The 6,578-nt window shown below is 33.2% G+C and overlaps 1 non-coding gene across 1 annotated transcript; it reads right to left on the bottom strand.

Annotated features, from left to right (window-relative positions):
- Positions 1 to 6,152: 6,152 nt before the first annotated feature.
- LOC128040683 (small nucleolar RNA R71) lies at positions 6,153 to 6,259 on the bottom strand. Its single transcript, XR_008195489.1, has one exon. It is a non-coding gene; the product is annotated as a small nucleolar RNA R71 (small nucleolar RNA).
- Positions 6,260 to 6,578: the final 319 nt, after the last annotated feature.

Here is a 6,578-nt window from a genome sequence, read left to right as displayed (position 1 = left end):
CGTATTGTTTAGCTTTTCCTGCAGAATTATAGAAAATGCATGAAGTTTTTCATGTCTGAATGTTTAGAAGGTATCGACTGGATCGATCTCACGTTATTTCGATGGAAGACATTGAGATTCAACCTGACTTGTCTTACGAAGAAGAACCAGTAGAGATTTGGGCTCGCGAGGTAAATGAGTTACGTAACAAAGGAGTTCCGTTAGTGAAAGTGCTATGGCGTAGTCATAGTGTCAAGGAAGCAACTTGGGAACTAGAAGAGTCGATGAGATCTCAATACCCCCACCTCTTTTTAGGTAAATTTTGGGGACAAAATTAATTAGAGGGAGAATTGTAACGACCCAATAGTTAAGGTGTAAAAAAATAAAGTTCAGGACTCCGTTCCCGTAAATCAGACTCTTAAATATTTTTAATAAATATCTACGAATTTAGTTGTGTAGTTAATTAGATTTTGGTTAAGTGAATTTGCATGAATTAAAAATTATTATTGTACAAGGACTAAATCGCGTAAAGGGAAAAAGTTGATATATAGATTAAAAATTATTGAGGGACTAAAGTAGCAAATATACACTTGCTTTATTTGGTGGATTTACATTAATGATATATATAACATATGTGTAAACTTATTATATATATTATAATAGTTAATAAATTAAAAGTTAAAAGTATGTATATATGTATTACATAATATTAAAGTATAATAAATGAAAAGAAACTGAAATTGGATGAAAGAAAGCATGCAATTCAAATAGACAATAAAATAAAGAAAGAAAAAAGAAGATAAAAAGAGAAGACGCATGGCTAAGGGTTTAAGCTCATTTGGTTAGTGCAATTTAGTCCCTTTTCTTGTAACTTCTAAGTTTTTGGAATCCCGGTACTTAGGGTTAGCTGACCTGTATTGTAATTTTTAGTATTGCTTAGAATTTTGGATGTTAATATTGTTGAATATTTCAAATACTAGGGATTAAATTGATAGATTTCAATGTATAAAGTGAAAAAGGACTAGATAGTAAAGTTAATTCTTGGTTTTGAGTATAGGGACTAAATTGTGAAAAATTTGAAATTTAAGGTTTTAATTGAAAATAAGGAGTTAAATTTAGTTTCATGTGAAATTTGTATGAAAATATAGAATTAATTATGAAGAATAAAAATTAGTCTCGGTTTAGAGACTAAATTGAAATTTAAGCAAACATCGAGTAAAATTTGAAATATTAAATGTGGAAGTGAATTGTGTTATATTGATGTATTTTAATTGTTTTAATTTCGTAGCTAACGTCGTACCAGAATCCTCGACTAAAAAGGGGTAGGATAAAATCGACGTCGAATAGCTTGAAATCCACGGTTTGTGTTTCTATAATTCGAACTAAGTTGTAAATTATTGCATTTTGAATTATTGCATTCGGTAAACATTGGAGGTGAGAATTATGATGCTTTACAATTGAATTGAATTCATAGTTGAATTAATTGGATTAATTTGGCATAAACTATGAATGTATTGAGAATTTGGAAATTAAAATGAATATATGCTTAAATGTGATATTGTGCAAATATGAGAATTGGATATTGATTGTATTTATAAGTGATATGAAACTCTATTAATTGTTTCGGGCTAAGTCGGATATAAATGGCATGCCATAGGATTGGAAGAGTTCAGGAATTTCTTTAACTTCGAGTCGATGAGGCACTGGGTTTCAATTTACTTTGGTTTAACCAATGAGACACTGAGTGTCAATTTATATAGCGTTGGCCGCAGTTATTACTTCAAATTTATCTGTGTATTTGTCCGAGTCTGAGTCGTGTTAATAGGGGTAATTAAATATTAAAGCTATGTAATTGATAATGAAATGACAAAATATGTTAATTGGAAATGGAAAAGTGTATTGATACATGAAAGGTGAAAATGTTGTGATCATAAATGAGATATATGAGTAATGTACTCATGGATTGAATATAGTTGGTTTATGCCATTGCTAAAATGAATTGTTGAATGATCTATGAAAAACTATTTTATAGCATGTGATATTAATTGAGTTATATGTTAAACCAACTAATGGAAGAATATTTGCGAAGTTGAGAAAATCATGAAATAATGTTGTATTATGCATGAAATTGAGATGATGATAAATTACAATTGCTTGTTTAGATAGTAATGTGATTATATAATTCAATTTGAGCATTCATGTATCTTTATGCCTTTAAATGTTCAGATTATAGAAATATCACTGAGTTTTAATCAGCGTACAATTTTGCTTTCCGTGCGTAGGTTAGGTACTTCTCTTTTGATCGCCAACTCAACATCCAACAACAATCCCGATCTCAAATGTAGTGATGTTTATCTTTTGTGATGGCATGTACTTAGGATGTCCTAGATGATAGTAATTTTGTGAATGGATTGTAAATGGAGTTATAAGTATAATGTTAATTTGAGTTTATAAATATAAAATTGTGTTTGAAGCCATAAATTGGCATGTAATTTTGGAACCAAGGCTTGTTAGGTATATGTGAATTTAAGCTTGATATTAGGTAGTTATAAGATAGGCTAATTGATTGATTATGGCATGTTTTAAACTTTGTTTTGAATGATGCATTGTTGATATGCTTTGATGTTATAAATGTGGTATCGATGAGGGTATATTGGTTAGGCACCTAAGATGATTGTTTTGGCATGTTTGGAGTATGTTTGATTGTATTTCGGATAGGTTAAATGATTGGTTTAGGGGTTGCTTAATGCCCATGCAAGTAGGAAATGGTAAACTTGTTGCTTAAGGTACATTTGAGGTCCACATAGCCAGACACACGGGCATGTGACTTCGCCGTGTGAGACACACGGTTGGGCGACACAGTCGTGTGTCGTTTGGTGAGTGCTTAGGGAACAATTCAGCTAGCACACGGCCTGGAACACGGGCGTGTGGCTTGGCTATGTGACCCAAGTCAGAGAGTTACACGGGCACGGACACGGGCTGGGACATGGCCCTTTGTCCCTATTTCGAATGTTACATGGTCTAAGACATAGGCGCGTGTCTCAGTCGTGTGAGTCACACAACCTGGCCACACGGCCGTGTGACCTTTGTAGTTGAATTTTTTTAACTTTTTCTTAAAGTTTTCAAATGTTCCCGATTTAGTCCCAAATTGTTTCTAAAGTGATTCTAAGGCCTCAAGGGCTTAAATAAGGGACGATATGGATGTTTAACGATGGATTATGTTATGATTATTGTAATATTTTAAAATGAATGATTTAGGTTATTTTTATTCAGTAATGTTGTAAAACTGGTAACGGAAACGAGTTAGGAGTATTACATTTAGTGGTATCAGAGCTTGCAAGTTTAGCTGATTCTCGGACTAAATCGAGCTCAGAATTGAGTTTAGAGGTACTTGCCATAGTTGAGTCAAAATGAGTCGGGATTTGGATACTGATATATTTGTTTTTGTTTTATAATTGAAAATGTCGGATAACTATAATAATTATATTGATAAAGAGATGTATATCGGAGATGATGCCTCTAATGAATTAGATGGAACCGAATCAGTAACACTGAGTGTTAATCCAATTAGTGCTCAAGAACCTAACGTTGAACTATGTAATATTGAGGGAGGAGGTAACTGGAAACACGAAAATTTTCACATTTTTACATACCCTTTTTAACTTAAAATCATACAGTTTCGATAAAATTCTTGCTAAAAAATAATTAATTTTACAAAATAATTAAAGTGCACTTAAAATATGAACATGTTGAATTTTAGTTAATTTTATAATTAATTTTGATGAATTTTAGTTATTTTCGACAGATTTGCACAAAGGAAGAAAAATGGCTCAGTAGACACTGCTAGAAGCGCAAAATCGAGAAGCAATTTGAAGTATCGAGGCAAACTAAATTTCAGCCTAAGACGGTCCAAAATTACATGTATTAATTCATAATATAATTAATTTTAATTTATATCCAATTTAATTTGGGTTAATAAATTATTATTAATTAATTATGAAAAAGTGGTCCATTAATGAACCAAGTGAATGAACCACCAAGAAATGGACAGCCCAAAAACCATCCCAAGAGCTGACCCAAATTAGCTTATTAGCTGATTATTTAAGCTTGCAAAGAGGCCCTTGAAGACTTGTTCAAGTTGCATTGAAATCCCTCCACAATTGGTGGTTTTATAGATTTGCCCCAAGCCTAAATTAGCAAAGTTGAAACTGTCAACCTTGCCACATGTGTGGCCGACCAAGGGAGGGCTCTTTGGCTGATAATTTTAGCTATTTTTAGCAGCCCTCCTCAGCTATAAAAATTCCCTCAGGCTGGTCATTTGAGAAACACACATCAAGCATTCACAAATTTCCTCTCTTCTCTCCACATTCTCTATTCTTTTCCATTCCAAAATTCCCTTGCTCTCTTGCCGATTTCTCCTCTTAAGAAAGGGGCATTCATTAGCTATTTGGAGCAGGAATTAAGTGCTCATATCAGCCTTGGTTGACAAGGACAACGAAGAAGGAAGAACAGAGAACACCGGATTTGATTCTTGTTCCTATATCTTTAATTTCTGTTGTTTTTATGCTAAACATATCTATGAATATTTATGTTGTTGGAATGGTTAATTTAATCAATTTAGCTTGAATTTAATTCGTGCTAGGTTGATTGCATTTCATTTGTTAAAATTATTGAAATTGTGTTTATGTTGTTATAGGCCTCGGTAGGATGCTTGATTAAGTAAAATCATGACTAAGTTATTTTTGCATTAGAATTGTTTGGTAACTAATGAATTAATTATTTAAACGGATTGAAATGGTAATTAATGGACACAATACTTAATCAGTGCATGTTTAAGCATCTAAGGTAGCTGAGGGTTAGATTAGTAATAGTATCTGACTATACATTTGCCTTGCATAACTTGCGAGATTATTGTGATTAAACTGTTTCAAGGTAAGGATACTTTGTTACCTCACATAGTCTTTTATGTGCTTATTAAATCGAGTTAATTGTTTGAATTGACATAAGGATATGTACAAGAGATTATTTCGATTTAATAAGTATGCATGTGTAATAACGTATTTGTCTATTAAGATTTGTTTAATCGGTTGAATTGACATAGGGATATAGTCAAGAGATAAATGGATTTTGGTAGGTGAGTATGTTCATAAGTTAGCAAATTACCGAGTTGTCATGAACTTATTCGTAAGAATATAACCATGAGTTTAATAATTCTAAGTTAAGAAATGTAATTAATCTAGCACAATTATGTCATCTTGATTAAAATCGTATTCTAAAATCGTGCATTTGAGATTTATTTATTTAGTTTACTTAGTTTAAAATCTTAGTTTTTAATCACCCTCTTCAAACAAAGTATTTTTCTTCACCAAAGTGTTTTAAATAGCATTCATAAAAAATTCTTTTCACAGTCCTTGTGGGTACGATAACTCGACATTTACTTGTCACTTTATTACTTGTTGCGATTGTGTACACTTGCACATTTCCATCGTTCCAAGTTTTTGGCGCTGTTGTCGGGGACTGTGTTTTAAAAAAGTCATTATTTGTGAAGTTGTTAGTTTTGCATTTTGGTTTATTTTTCTGTTCAAATTTTATCTTAGTTAATTTTTCTGTGATTATTTCAAGTGTTTATGGGTATTAACCGAATCATCGATTTACTCCCTGCAGACCCTGAGATTGAACGAACTTTTCGACAGCGAAGAAGACAAGCAAGTCAAAGAAGGAATGAAGAGATGAACTTCAAAAATTTGATTCAAGGAAACAGAGCAAACCTTGCTCAAAATCCTATCTTTATTGCTGATGATAGAGGTAGAGCTTTGAGATAGTATGCCGTGCCAGTACTTCATGATCTTAATCCGTGTATTAGGAGACCTGAAATTGAGGCACAACAGTTCAAGTTAAAGCCAGTCATGTTCCAAATGCTTCAGACAGTGGGCCAATTCAGTGGAATGCCTACCGAAGATCCTCACCTACACTTAAGACTGTTTATGGAGGTGAGCAATTCTTTAAAGTTAGCTGGAGTACCCGAAGATGCATTACGGTTGAAGTTGTTCCCATATTCACTAAGGGACAGAGCTCGAGCTTGGTTGAACTCATTACCACCAAACTCAATTTCAACATGGCAAAAGTTAGTAGAAAAATTCCTTATGAAGTATTTCCCGCCTAGTAAGAATGCTAAGTTAAGAAACGAGATCACTGCTTTCCAACAAATGGATGATGAGTCATTGTATGAGGCATGGGAAAGGTACAAAGAATTATTATGGAAGTTCCCTCATCACGAAATCCCACATTGCATACAGCTTGAGACATTTTATAATGGTCTCAATGCTCACACGAGGATGGTAGTGGACGCTTCTGCTAATGGTGCTCTCCTTTCTATGTCTTATAATAAGGCTTATGAAATCATTGAGTGGATTGCCAACAACAATTATCAATGGCCAACCAATTGAGTAGCGCCAGGAAGACGAGTCGCTGGAGTACATGAAGTAGACACTCTTACTTCACTCACATCTCAAGTATCATCAATATCCTCAATGTTAAAAAATCTTACTACTAATGGGTGTAATAGTTTTGCAGCACAGCCACTGAATCAATTTGAAAAT

This window comes from Gossypium raimondii, chromosome 4 (genome assembly GCF_025698545.1).
Source record: "Gossypium raimondii isolate GPD5lz chromosome 4, ASM2569854v1, whole genome shotgun sequence".
NCBI lineage: Eukaryota > Viridiplantae > Streptophyta > Magnoliopsida > Malvales > Malvaceae > Gossypium > Gossypium raimondii.
Note: the sequence above shows the minus strand (reverse complement) of the source record. Positions and strands in the feature narration are given on the sequence as shown.